Below are 15,998 nucleotides of genomic sequence, written 5' to 3'. Positions count from 1 at the left end.
AAACAACAAACCTACCACACCACCACCACCACCACCACCACATACACACACACCCCAAACCCTGTTCCCTGCCCCCCAGCCCCAAGGCCTCCAGACAGTAATCTACACCTCCCCTCCTCATCACTTCTCCTATCGATTTCCTCTCCCTCCCTCCGCCCCTCTCGCTCTTTGGGACACAGCAGGCAGTGCCAGCTCATTGGTCAGCACAGGCAAAGTGGGATCTGACCACAATAGGAGAGCGGCCCCAGAGCGGCAAAAGGACAGGGCAAAAAAAATAAAATAAAATGACAGAACAGGTGAGAGACGGAACGTTGGATTGACAGAGAGCAATATATATATATATATATATATATATATATATATATATATATATATATAAAGCCGAGACGATAAGTCAACGTGACTTAACATCGGAAATGAAGAACAAAAGCAGAATGATGTAGCGCAGTAAGATTTCCTTGTACAACTCGGCGGCCGCTGGATAAAGTGTGCTGCAGAACGAATTATGTGCTAAGGCGATGGATCTTTAGTTCACGAGTCAGCATTTGACCCCTGAACTGAAAAAGAATAATATTTGGCCAATGTCAGACAGTACTGAACTTGCAGTAGAGAGAACAAACACTCTTAAATACAAATACAAGAATACACATCTTCATAGGTCAGCTACAGATTAACACATCAATCAATAATCAATTGTTTGATCAGTAGATTTTTCAAGTTCCTTTCATTCAGGAGCTCGAAAGAGTTGGAAGAGATCTTTTACACAGCTGTGCACACACTCTTTGTCTGTTGAGGTCTCTGTCTTTCCTTTCAAGACTAACCCTCGGCTTTGTCCAAAGCAGTCAGCGAAGGGAGAAAACATGAAAAATCTCTCTTTCTCCTTGTCACAATCTCCTCTTCTTTCCCTCTGTATTGTACTCGCCGGTTCTCCGGGTTTCTAACTCATCGTGCACACCATCACAGAGACCAAAGCTCAATTCCTTACTCCTCTGTGCATTCTGTTTCTCCTTTTAAACCCGTTTAAACACCGTATTGATAGTGTATGGTCAACAGCATGAAGGCTGGATGGAGAGAGAAACCGAGGCAGAGAGACTGAGAAGGAGAGAGAGATTTAAAGCCTGGATCAATGGGAATTTCGAAAATCAGTGTACTTAGGACTACAAAATCAATGAGCTCTAATCGAGCTGCCAATTCCTGCAGTCCAACAGTAAAGAGCTGGAGAAATAAATGTTGAACAACGATCTGCCTCCAGCTTACAGAGAATGAGAGAGAGAGAGAGAGAGAGCGGGAAAGAGAAAGAGAATGATGAATGAACAAATAAGAAATGCAGGAAATTAAAAAGGACATGATGTAAAGCCGATTGAGTTTTATATGAAGAATAACACATCATACGGGATGTAAATCGAGCAAATATGACCAAGATTATATCATTTATGATGTCTTTTATAATAGAGAGCACAGTTTTTGCTTTTCAGCGTGATGGGTATTAGATTAGAATCCGGGGAATTTTCATACTAATCATTTCATGAAGTCTATCTTTTGAGATTAAAAATGAGATGATGCACAGGACGGACCAAGCACCTGAAAGCACTAGTGGAAAACACAGCTTTGCATTCTTTACTAATTGACACAAAATATTTTATTACGAATTCAATGAGTTGAATCTCTGAAATATTTTTTGATGGGAATTTCTTAGTATTTCTTTTGCTTTAATGACAGGGTGTTCAGAGCAGGCACCAAATCCATGGACAGAGTTGAGTGTCGTCTGAATAACTGCCTTGGTGGAGAAGATATCAAGAAAAATTTGCCATTTTGTACTCAGGACACTAAATTTAGACCGTGACTTACGGATTGTGCAGAATGTTTAATATTTAATGTTTAAGCATTTTCTTATTCATACATATGTGTGGGTGTGCAGTATGTAGGTGGGAAGGTATGTAGATGGATAAGTAGACAGATATATGGACAGACAGATAGAGAGAGTTCCATTTTTATGTGTTAAATTTGTAAATAAAAAAAAAAATGTTTGCTTCTAACAAAGATTTCTGCATTGTCAATGTAATCTCAGAAGTTCAGCATTCATATGTTCAGCATCAAGCATTTTAGCACCATGATAGTGTCAAGAACAAATCTTGTTGTTGAAGACGATGTACCATGAGTATTGATGGGAGAACGATGGTCTATCGTTAACCAATTACAATGTTAGCTTTTCCCCAGTGGTAAAGCTACCATTACCATGTCTACATTGTTTAGGGCTTGATGAACAGATGAAAAAGATAAGCTGTTCTGACAGCCGGATTCCAATGGAGATATCCCAACTGACTGAGTGGGCCGGAATGCGGGGGCTAATTTGGGGTCAATCAATCAATACATTTCTCTCTCTTCCTCCACCCGGGTGAAGGCAAGTCAATAGCCGAGTCAATAGCCGAGTCAATAGCACAGTCACTGTGTCTGAATTACTCAACATACGACTAATCACATGACCCGATACTCCTACACTGAACTTCTTAACCGATTGGCGGCGATGCCGGGGGTCACTTACGCGCACTAAACACACTCGTAAGTCAAAAGTGAAGACTCGTTTAGCCTCTCCGTCTTCATAATCAATAAATGAATCGCTCTAAGTGAAGGGGGTGGTGATTTAATGGTTAGGGTTCTGTAATAATCACAGGAAGGTTGTGAGTTCAAATCCCACAATAGACAGCAAGCCGATGCTGGGCCCTTGAGCGATATTAACACTTTGCCGTTGTGGCCTATTTTTTTTTTTCCTTGCTTCTGTTTCAGATGTATTGTGAAAATAAATATTGAAGAAATGAAAGATGAGCCTTAACTATTTGGGGAAAAGAAAAGATGAAAATACTGTTTAATAAGCATAATTTAACAGATTCGCATTCATAGCTATTTCAAAATCAATATATTCGCCAATCAAGGTCAGTCCATTCTGGTTAAAGGCCTTACTTTATTTAATTATTATTAATAAAGTATAATTAAATGTTTGTAAAAAAAGAAAAAAAAGATGAGAGTGCAGTGAACACACTTAATTTCTTTATTAAATATTTGATTATGGGCTTGAAAAGGGTTATAAAAAAGTATTTGCTGCCTGACTATGGTAGCTTTTAATTAAGAAATATCTTCCTATTATTACCATTTATATACTAGCCGTATTTCTGTCAGCAAATCCCCTTTGATATTTTCTAAAGAACAAAATAATGAAAATGATTTTTTTTTCCAAACAAGTCATTCTAAATGCCTGACTCAAAAGCAAATGTGGTCATGTATTGACTGTCTCAGAGCTCGATTGAGAATAATGAGTGATCGCAGTAAGCAGCCTCTCTGCCTGGTTGCCTGGAGAGAGGAAGAGAGAAGAGAGATGGAAAAATGGAAGGAAAAAAGCCTGAGTGAGGCCGAGGCTTCACAGGTGATTCGGCGTCTGCATCCCCTTCGCTTTCATCCCTCTCCCCTGAAAGCTTTTTGTTTTCCTGAGCTGTGCTGCTCGCTCACTTTTTCACAAAGTTCCTTTTTTTCCCTACTTGACCCCATGTGTAAAAAATGAAGTTCTTAAAATAGGCTGAGGGTGAACAGGCACGAAAAAAAAAAAAAGGAAAAAAAAAACACAGGAAAAAACAAACTGAAAAATTTCTAAGAAATTCTTTTCATTCTCTGTGGAAAATATCCAGAACGCATACTCTAAGCCGCCTTGTCAGCATCTCTCTATCAAGACCACAGTACTGTCTTGAGAGCGAAGCACTGTTCGAGGTATTAGACAATAATCTGAAAGTGCTTCTCCACACATTAAACAGAGGAGAGAAACTGCTGCATGAACGGAAATGATGGCCTTAGCGTTAAGCTGGTGCTGTCTGAACGATCGGGCAGGAATGAGACAGAAAGGCATAGCCAACATGATTTTGCATTTGGATCATCCACAGCTGCCAGGATCTACAAAGCCTCAGCCAGACCTTCCTCTTAGACAGGAGGTTTGCTCATAACAAAGCATGGTGGATGCATTGGTTCCGTATAAGGCTGCTTTTCCTTTCAGACCAAAGCTTGAAAAGAGCCACTTTTATTCTGCGCACTGAGAACCAAAAGTCACACGGCTTGACCGAAAGTGGAAATGGGACTGTATAATCTTAACAGTTACAGCATTGTTCTGATACTATGTGTGTCTCAAGTGTGTTACAATTACCAATATGTATGTAAAGTAAGCACAAATATATATTTTAAATACAGGCAACATGTCCTTTATAACAACCAGTGGGTTTCTTAAAGATATTTTTTTATTATTATTATTATTATTATTATTATTATTATTATTATTATTATAAAAAATCTATTTACAACAGCATCCATGGTACAACAACTTTAACAGAATCCTGTCTTAGTCCACCATAAGTAAAGATGGCATGATACAAATTTTACTTTTCTAAAAACTGATACTAAAACCTAAGTATCAGCTGATATCAATATACATAGGATATATGTAAAAATATGCTTACTTTACACTAACATTCTAAATCCAATTCCAATATTTTGCATTTGTCACAAGATCAGATGAAATTCTCTTTTGACCATCACCCCCTGCTAATCAAACCCCTGCCTCCTTTCCCCCCACCCCCCAATCACGATTATCGGATCAGTTCCCTCTACACCTCTAACTACGGTTTACCTTTTAATAAAATCATAATTTGCTTTTAAATAATAAAATAAATAATTTGCTTTAATATATGAAACTTCCATTTGGTTCTTAAGACATTCTAGAGTTACCTGTTATAGGTTACGAAACACCATCACCCAAACACATTCACCTCAATGAAGCATCTGGGTCGATGAGAAGACGAAAAGTAAGTTCTCTTTTTTAGTGATTTGGTGGAATGTAGAGTCTAAATATAATTCTAGTGTTATTTACAAATAATTATGATGTTTTAGATAAATAATATAAATCTCATGTAGTGGGGATAAATCCATATCAAGAGTCATTTCAAGCTGCTTTGTTTCAATATTGATTTATATGTGTTTAAACATTAAGTGAATTCAATTGAATTGAATGCCCTCATGCCATTAGAATGTCTGCCAGTTAACTTCTTTTTGTTCATTTGATAAAAAAAAAAAAGGCTGGTCATTCAGAGCAAAATGCAGCCATTTTCGCAGTAGAAACATTAAAATAAATACTATTAAAAATAACATAAAATTGTTGACATGACTAAACATGCTTTTACAAGGCTTAAAGCATGTTTTCCTAGACTCAAGGCTAAAAATGTATTTAAAAATAAATAAGTATTAAATTTTAGAGTTACAAGATTACATTTGATTTGAAGAGCTAAATGGCCCTGCAGTCTTGGAAAACTACAACTTCAGGAAGAAAAAGAACATTACTTAAAAAGTCATAATGTAAAAAAAAAAACTGGGAGACTATTTTTAAACAGAAACCTACTAATACTATGAATACAACAACCACTTAAAATCTTTTAGGTTTACATTATGATCTTTGATAAGTATAATATGTACAATTCTAAAAGATGCAATCAAAAGACAACATAATGCAAGCCTATATATGAATTGACTACTGTAAAAGACATGTTAGTGCCCCTGCATTTATTTGCTACTTAAGCACATTGAATTCCCCAGTGTATGATGGTGAAAAAAAAAAATCAATAACATGATGACCTTAAATTACATTTAAGAAAAGAATACCATGCATATTTTAGTTTTCATACTTACACTTTTGTATCCCTGAATTGTTTATTATTATTTTTTAAGACGTAGTGTGCGGTATTTCAAGAGTGTTCTAAGAGCAGGATTTGCTCGTCTCCTTCTGCACCACCGACTTTGTTCCGATTTGACTCTGATATATTGGCCTTGGAAGCGAAGATTAATTTTAAGCTCAAATACGTTTTTTTGATCGCAAGAGTTTTAGCAGCACATTGGACAAATTCCTGAATTAATTGTAAGGTTTTTAACATATAGCTCAATGAGTTGTTGCCATTTCATGGAATTACATTGAAATGAAAAAAGGGAAGAGTGAAATTAAATGAATATTGACATAAAAGTAAAATGAAAAATAAAAGGTAAAAATGATAAGCTATTTTTTTTTAAAAGACATGCAATGTGTGTGTCTTGATTGTGCTTTATTAAGAAGACACTATATACATCATGCTGTCTATGAGGGGCAAATATATACAGTTAATAGCTTAAAACATTACTGGAAATGCTTGGGCACTGATTCAAAATGCATTTAAAGTGGATGCAACAATAAGCCCAAATTCATACACTTGTAGTATGTCTATAGTATAATTAAATATTGTTTTAAATAATTAAATAATTGTTCCTTATATAGTAAAATGTACAGTAACAATTGAAGCCTGGTGAATGTTTTACATATTCAAGTTAAGTATTTCGACTAACTTTAGACACTTGCCTGTAGATTTTTTTTCTATACGTAGATCTTTTCCCAGCATACACAGATACTGAATACTGTGCATAACAGTTAAACACTAATTGCTTACATGGTAGCAAGAAAGAACCTAAAAGATAAACATCTACCATTTAGGATCTCTTCCTACAAGCAAACCAGTCACTAAGCACTTCCATTATACTTCCATTAAACTACTAAATGGTTCCTGCCACTGGAATCCTGATAAAAGTGAAGAGAAGTTCCTTGGGCCAAAGTGCAGTCAGTGCCCCTGATCTTCTTAAAGGCAACACACTGATACACCTATAGGGCTGCTACATGAGGAAGGACAAAAGTCATTTTTCAATTGGGACATAAAGCAGAGGGGATGTTTTTTCCCCCGCCCTGAGGGCTCACCCAGGAAAAAGCACTGCTTAGCAGCTGTTCCAGCTTGGCTGGGGGAGCCAGGGGATGCAAATGGTTTTATTCTCAATGGGAACATAAGATAGAAAGCATCTCCATTTTCTCTGTGATTATATGTGCCAGCTGCGTGGTTATAAGCATTGAGGAGTACTTAAAACTGAGTTAAACTGAAGCATGAAAAAATGTGGTGGATTTCAGCGGCATCAAAGAAAATGTGTGCTAGCACTCCAAAAACTGATAAGACTGTTTTGTAGTAGAAGAAAGACGTACAAAAGAAATGTGAAAATGTCAAATAAATAAAAACAAAAATTAAAGAAAGGTCCATAACTCAATATGTGAGACAAAGTGTCTTGAAAGTACATACATACGTTAGAGCTTTTTCAGAGCATTATTCTTATCATTCTCAAAAAAATGTTAAAGGAATTTCTAAGAATGAATCAGAAAAGGAAAAAATGTGGGAGAAAAGGAAATACACAAAAAGTGGAAAAAGTAGTGAAGTGAGAAAGACAGCGGTGAGGAAGTTGCATCGAAGCAGATTAGACGATTGTGCTTGTGTGGGATACACAAAAGAAAAAAGGGTAGGACCTGGAGCCAGAAGCCTTTTACAATGTGTGTGTGGGTGTACACACAACCACACACACACACTCTCTCACACACACACGCATGCACACACACGCACGCACACACACAACATTTTTTCCTTTTTTTTCTTTTTGAAATCCCTCATTCCTTTCTTTCCTTTCACCTCTCCTTTCTATTCACCTGCTTATCATCTAGGATGAGTAATCAAACAGCTGACTCTCCACTGCCGCACACAGGTCACGTGCAGAACTGCACTGACTACACACTCCAACCTATTGCACTCAGACTTCGATTAGGATGGAAAAGTGGACAAAAGCCCTGATCCTCTGGCAGACATGCAGGTGCACTCCGAAAAAAGGAGAGCACCCCACTCTCCGCCTGGTACTTCAGGATGCTCAGCACTGTGCTTAGAGAGGATTCAGTTAGGAACGATAGCCTACATAGAGTCTGTATGTATACAATTAGAAGGGATTCAAGTAGATGAAGAGATAAAGAGAGAGAAGCATGTGTGTCTGAATCCTCATTTGAATGAACATGACAGATTTAAATTTGATGACCACATCGTAGGATCCACCCCACCACCCTCCTGACCCGGTCTCCTTCTCCACCATCGCTCTTTGACCCCTGAGGTCATGCAATCGAACAAGGTCGTCTGGCTCTCTGAATTTGACCTCTGGCTGAATTTGAACTTTGACCCTGACGCTTGATCAGGTTCTAAAGATACATAAATACGAACACAGAGAGCAAACAGACGCACACAACAGACAAGAGTGGGCCTTATGGTGCTTATTTTGATCCATTCGTCACCAGAGCTGCAGCAAACGACACAACTGACGATCGCCATCGAGACGTTTCCACCTCACACGATCGATCTCTAAACGGCTGAATGTGTATCTAACAGACTCAATAATCAATAAAGGAGGAAATAGAAATACAATAGTTTTGTAAATAAATTGTCCTCACGTTTCCCTGCTTGCTTTAAAAAGGATTGATCTGTGTTTAAGAGATGGCTCGAGTAAAATGACAAACCTACAGGTATCATTGGTGACAAGCATGCTGCAGGATGTTACTTATCACTGCTTTAAATTTAATCGGATTGAATCCATTTGTGAACATTTACTAAGTAACCTGTCAATAATGCTGCAGGGGTCAACAAGGACCCTGTCGGTTTCAAATACCTGACATAAATCTATTCACTTCAATATCTAAATGAAAATAAAGGAAAACATGTGACCCAGTGTGTGAAAACCCAGCGAAGATCATTTTTATATTCATTGTTTTATATTGTTTATATTCAACATTTTATTTAGTTTTCCCAGACTAGGTCACAAATTGTTAAAACTACATTTACTTAAAAAACTTAAAAAACATTTACTTAAAAAACTACTTAGTATTTAATATTCTTTTTATTCTTCTTCATATTATTATTATTATTAGTAGTAGTAGTAGTGATATTCATTACCTATATTTTAGAATTTGTATTAAATGTTATAGCAAGGTCTACAAAACACAAATCTTTATTAGGTTGCATAGAGATTTTGCCTTCAAAGAAAAATCTTAAATCATATTTACTATAATTTATGGAATTTATTAATCACCTAAAATAAGTTAAATGTAGGTTTTATGTTTTAATAGCTGGTCTGGCTGTTAACTACAAATTATCCTTTGAACCTGGACACCTGGACAACATCCAAAACCACATACTAATGCACTAAGCACCATGTCAGAATAATACAAATAGGACATGCGGTAGTGGAACAAGAGGCTAAAGACCGCCTGAGATAAAAGTAATAGAAAAGCATACACAGGGTCAGTGTGCTGCACTTTCAGACTCATATTTTTTAACACCTTTTCTCAAGAAGAGCTCTTAATGTGGTATTACTCCAAGTCCAAGAGCAACAGTACTTGTGTGCATAATAAAATGAGAAATATTTATTATAATATTTCTTAGTATATATAAAAAAATAATAATGTCATGGATGTAATAAGGTTTAATAATCAAAATGAATTCTTATTTTTTTTGTTTTGCATTTTGTCTTTTTATTTAAATGAACCATACACACTTCAGATTCAGATTTAAATGTAAAAAAAATTAATAAAATAAAATGTACAGACTTGGTCATCTGAATCTTGTCATTTTTTAAAACTGTATAACTAAATTAGGTCATTAGAAGAGAGCGTTAGAATAACACTGAAAGCTTTTCTCATATGTTAAAGGCAGAATAACCGCAGGCGTGGAACTCATTTGGTTGCGCAAGATCTCAGTAGGATCGTTTTGTTGGTCAAAAGGAATAAATGCGTAAAATATTTTTAGAAATGAATTAACAGTAAAAATAAACCTGGGGAAAAGTGTTTATTACTTTGACATAAGTGCACTGCGGTGGTCTGCGGTACAGTCCGGTGCCTGGTTACGGAACCCCCCCCCCCCCTCACACACACACACACACACACACACATTCATACATATGCGGTTAATGAGCGCTTTATGAACACGTGCTTGTATTAGTCGGACAATAGAAATCAAAAGGAAAATATGCTTAGAGAAAAATCGTGACATTTCCTCCTCCAAAGTCATTTGCTTTCTTCAAATCTGAGTTGTTATTCACTGACTTGTTTATTTATTTGGGTAAATAAAAAGATAAACGCACACAAAACAGCATCAACAGTAACAAACATTTAACCATAATTAACACAAGACACAAATATTCACAGCTAGGATTTTTTTTTAATAATAAAGGAACCATCAGGACTTTATCAGTCTTGCCTAATTTATTTGAATCTATATTAATATAGTTCTGGATATTTAAATCATAAAGTGAAAGTGCATCTTACAGTAAAATAAACTTTGTATGCATGATCATCTTACTATGAATAATGAAGCCCATTAAATGCATGCAATGCTTTCATTAATTATTCTAATTCTATTCTAATAATTTATTTCTCTCACAATGTATTTACTATCCTGATATTTCCTCCCTCGCTGTTAATATCTCAATTTACATTTAAACACATTTGAATTCGGTTTTCCACTTGGTTAAATTACAGTCGTTGCTTAGAGATGTATATTACCGTACTGCACATGGAAAGGGTGCTTAAGGGTGCGTACTAAATTATTTAATTAATAGTTTACATATTCATGCATATCATCGTCCGATCTTAAACATGGCTTATTTAGACATACTCTTAAATCATAGCTGTAATTTTATATGAAAAGGAATTTTCTCAGAGATTACATATAAAAACGCGCATATTGATATGCAACAGTTTGTTTAATATTCATATTTATTACATATCACGTGCTGCAATATTTAATATTTATCACAAATTGTATCAATTTTGTAGATTTGATTTTATTCACCTGAAAACAAAGCTTATCTACATTTACAGGCTTTTTAAAAATCTAATTGGCTGTTTTAGGAAACATAGCCTAACATGCATTTTGTGCAGATTTAAATCTGTATGAGTTTACACTAAAGGTCAGACTCAGATGTGATGTTTTATAGCACATTTATTAAAGGTTGCTTTTACTTATTGGTCTAAAGCCAACGCATACTGTAGAATAACTTACACCATATGAAGGAGAAACTGAAAAGAGAAAAAAAAAGAATCAAATAAGGTGTAGTTATAACAAATACATTTCGAAAAGTTTTCGGGGGAAAATATTTATAATGTATGTGTAATTCAATATTTATTTCATATTCAAATCCTGTCTGAATCTTCACATTTCATTCCTCTTTTTTTCTGCGTACCCTGTCACGTGTATCGGTGAGACTCTGGCAATAATCACGTACTAAATTACTGTCTGAGAACACAGCACTATATAGGCTGCCATAATCAGAGGTCACAGCTTACTAAGTTGATTTGGGACGCAGTCTTTATTAACCAGGACATTTTGCTTATCATGTAGCACACTTGTATTTAAAGTGTACCTCCTACAGCCATTTCAAATATTAATAACAGCCTGCGTGTGTTTTTATTTAACATGCTTATTTGCTATCAGCATTGATTAAGCTTGATTTTATGAGGACAAGGTATACTGTGCTATATTTATATGCTATATTGTGTGATATTCTGTAAACAAAAATTAAAAACTGTAAATACACACTGGTGTAAAATTTTACATTTCACCCGAAGACTAATCATCGTATTTTATTCTGCTCTCTATTCGCTGCAGTTGTAATAATAATAATAATAATAATAATAATACTTTCTATGCATACTTAAGTAACTTACTAACTTGGTCTGTCTCAGAGGCATTTTTTTTCTTCACATCTTCACAGGGGCACTGTTTTCTATTTCTGCAGGTGTGTGTGTGTGTGTGTGTGTGTGTGTGTGTGTGTGCGAGAAAGAGAGAGAGAGAGAGAGAGAGAGAGAGATTGGGTAAGTATAATGGGCATGTGGGCAGCAGCAGCAGTGATGAAACGTGAGGGCACATAAAGAAAACTGAACGCGGTTAGGTCCTGCAAATATTTGCGGCCCCTAAAACTCTACAGATTGCCTCAACAATGAGTGGGCACCACACACACACACATACACACACACACACACGCACGCACGCATCTAGTATTCTTATGACGACCTTGCACTGCCATATGCTATACCTAAATCTAACCCCAACCTTAACTTCGGAGCAAATGGAAACATTTTAGATCTTTCCAAAAAAATTCCTTGTCTCGAAAAAGTCAAAACTGCATACATTGTAAACGACACACACATGCATTCTATTATTTATTTATTTATTTTACTTTTGCAGCTTTTTGATCTCCATCTGCTATTTCTTCTCCAGGGCAATACAGGTTACAGGTAAAAAAGCTTTTGGGATATACACCTCAGCTGAACCCTGTACAAACTAAACAACACATCAGGTCTAGCTGTATAATGATGAACACTGTGTGTGTGTGTGTGTGTGTGTGTGTTAATGTCGGGCCTTTTCCTGTGGGGTTGTGTAGATGCAATAACAACCCAATAAAATAAAGCAGCAGTTTAATGCATGCACAGAAAGCTGGAATAATTCACACAGTCTCTCTTTAGTGTCCTGTGTGTCATATTAAACCATGTGAGCGCCTAAAAGAGAAGCTGAGGCTGGAGGAGAGACGTATTCTCTCTCTCTCTCTCTCTCTCTCTTGCTCTTTAAAACCCACTAAAATATCCCCTCCTCCTGATTGATTTTTTCCCATAATTAACTCGGTTTGTTGATCGATTTCCCTTCGGCAGAGCCTGCACTCCGGTGTTGTTTGAGCGTCGTTATCGCCGAACACGCATCGATCGGATTGATTAAAGAGACACGTCCGGTCCGAGCGACTAAACACGCTTCGGTTCCCACCGAGACAAAAAAAAGCGCTAAGGATGGAGAAGAGGAATGAACGTGGTGCTTCTCAGCAATAATCTGACTATCGAAATTCTTTATCAGCACGACAAAAGCCGAACTAATAGGCTAACCGTGAGCACTAAAAGCAAGCGTGCTGTTTTCTCCAAATAAAATGTAATAAAAAAAAAAGAAAATAATCTGTATGGGCTACAGTAATCTCGTACAGACCTCCAAATTATCAATACTCAATTAAAGTATATACTCAATACTCAATGCACAATTAAATGCACAATTAAAGCGCATGTTCACGCACCAAATGACCAAAGATCAGACTGGGAGCAAAACCTCGCCACGCCCTTTCTCCCCTCAAAAGCCATCGCGTTTGACCAATGCATAACCTGATAAAAAAAAAAAGGGGGAAGAAAAACAACAAAGACAAAGCAACAACAAAGACTGCCAGATCATCAGAAAATTTGCTAAACCGTGGCGCAGAGGCCAAAGAACACGCGCAAAACCCCTGCTCTCGCGCGCGCCGCTGCGCATTCAGTCTATTCAAATGTTCGCGCGATGTGCGGAATATTCCACGGGGCGCGCACGTATGCACATGCACGCACACACGCGCGCACGCACGCAGTCTCTTTTTCGCGGTCACATGCAAAGCTACGTGTAAAGGGAGGAGAGAGAGTAAGCGAGTATGGGAGAGATTGCGGGTTGTCCATGGAATTAGTTTCCTGACTAATCAATAAAAACAAAGTCCAGGCCTTGACTCTCTCTCTCTCTCTCTCTCTCTCTCACACACACACACACACACTCTCTCTCTCTCTCTCTCTGTCACATTAACACGCTCTCTCTCTTTGAGCAGGACATAAAGTTGCACACAATAATGTTTAAGCTGCTCTTAATTTAGACAAGCAAAAGCAACATCAAAAAGCCAGAAGGAAACAAACAAAAAAGACCAAAAGATTCAAAGAGTCAAGCTCTTTTGATGTCGTTTGTAGCATTTCCTTTAAAGACATTACCAGCTTTTCCATCGACGCACGACCGCAGTGTCCGCCATATATGCGCAGTCTGGCTGGATACGAGCTGGAGACGGATGGAGAGGGAACGGGGCAGATATGGAGAGATGGGGGCGGAGGGGGCAGTGAGGTGCGTGTCGGGGGCCGGTGCGGGGACAGAAGGGGGACTCGGGTTGAGGAGGCAGGATTTGAATCCGAGGTGAAAGGTGATGGGGGTCAGAGGCAATGGATGGGGAGTCGGTCAGACTTGCACCTCTCATCACTCTCAACCCCAAGACCATCACCCCCCCCCCCCCAACACACACACACACACACATCTGTCCGTGACTGTTGGCGGTTTCCATGGCGACGCGTTCATTGCTCTTGCCTGGGCAATAAGAGAATAAGCGCGTGCGAGGAGATAGCGTGTAGGAGCTGAAGAAAGACCAAAAAAAAAAAAAAAAGACAGACAAAATTTACGTGTGACTTTACAAGGTCAGACTTAGTGCAACATGCTCTGTTATGAATCCCACGCAAACAGTTAATGATGCCGCATAGGCTACACACAACAGATTCAGCAAAACCCGAGGCAGAATAAGGAAGGCCTTGGATTTACGCTGACGTTATGGAAAAGAGTTGGAGTTGCTCTCAGAGTGATGGCAAAAACATGTTAACAAGACATGTCGATTGAAATGCACCTTGACACCATGACTATATCGATCTCGGTTGTGAAATGCGATGGAGCTGAAACCACGACACACATGTTGGCTTGATCCTACCTGCTGATTCCCACTATGTTTAATATGGAGAACTTCCAGGGTTGTGGTGTTATTAAAGCATTAAGCATTGTGTAATGTGTGCAGTTGTACTGTCTGTTATAGCAAAAATAATTAGGCTGTTATCATTCTAAACAAATTAGCTTTTAGAGTGAAGCTTAAGTGGTTACATTAACCTTTCTAGGCTACAGTAAAATCAAACTGAGGACACCATGGCCAGTGACAAAGAATGATACAGTGTCCCTTAGTTCTGAGCGTGCACTACTAGCACACACTAAAGTTAATATATAAGCTGGTGTCTTTGCACTGTGTGTTTTGTCTTGCTTCCAGTATTGCAGTGTGTATTGTCCTTGCACTTTTCCTCTCCAGTGTCCTGTCCTACACTTTCCTACTGTTTGTATGTACAATGTACTGTACAGTATATTACACTGGAGGGAACAGTGAGAAATCTTTTCGATATACTGTACTGGTATAATGAAAATATATAAAAGCTGAATTAAATCAAGCAAGGAAAGCCTGAAAGAGAAGTGGTTCACCATGACTGCAGTGACACAGAGGAGTGAGATGGGCTTCATTTCATCATCAGGGTGTTTAGTAGTAGGCAGCACTGACCACCAGCTTCAGGACCACGGACAGCGTAGACACCCCCACTCCACTCTAAACACAGCCATTAGTCCTGCCTGGGATCTTCTTTTACCCTACCCGAAAGATACTGATTAATTTCAACATCCATTTAGACTACAATCTAACTGAAAATAAACTGACTAAACAAAATAACAAAATGCTGACTAAATCAGCATGATTTATTTTTAACCCAGTGTAATTGGATTGGCATATTGACTCTGAGAATGTTATTGAGCTGGAGATGTCAATAACACAATATATTTAATAAATAAAAAAAATTATTAAAAAAAAATAAGTTAATTTATTCATTCATTAATTTGTGGGTCTTGGGAATCTTGGGGCCTATCCTAGGGGATTTTGGGTGCTGAAAAAAACTGGGGTACCGTGAGATTACTCAACAAGCACAAGGGAGAAACCTTCGACTCTGGAGGTGTGAGACCCCAGTGCTAACCAGTACACCATCATGCTCCCTAAACTAAAACAATGTTACACAGAAAATGTACAATTTGTCTTATTTAGTGCATGAAGCCAATTTCAGCCATATTTTCCTAAATTTAAATATTACATATTTTTTATTAGCAACACTGCTTATCAAAAAAGCTATTGAATAAATAGTGTACCATTTAATTCAGAAAAATATTTTCAATAAATTAAATATTAACACAAACATATATTTCCTACAGTTCCAGCCTTTTCTTATTTTAACTATACACTATAGTTTACATTATACAAGCAGCTAAGGAAAGATTTTTAAAGTGGGGGGACAAAAGCTTATATTTGATTGAGGCATGCCACATGCCTCATAAATTTAAGATTACATTTACAGTTATAGAAATTACCCACTATGTGTAGACACAGCGATACATTGATATTGTTTTATTATAACAGCATATTACAGTCACCCA

This window comes from Clarias gariepinus, chromosome 4, assembly GCF_024256425.1.
Source record: "Clarias gariepinus isolate MV-2021 ecotype Netherlands chromosome 4, CGAR_prim_01v2, whole genome shotgun sequence".
In the NCBI taxonomy this organism is placed as follows: domain Eukaryota; kingdom Metazoa; phylum Chordata; class Actinopteri; order Siluriformes; family Clariidae; genus Clarias; species Clarias gariepinus.
This window is presented reverse-complemented; position numbering follows the sequence as displayed.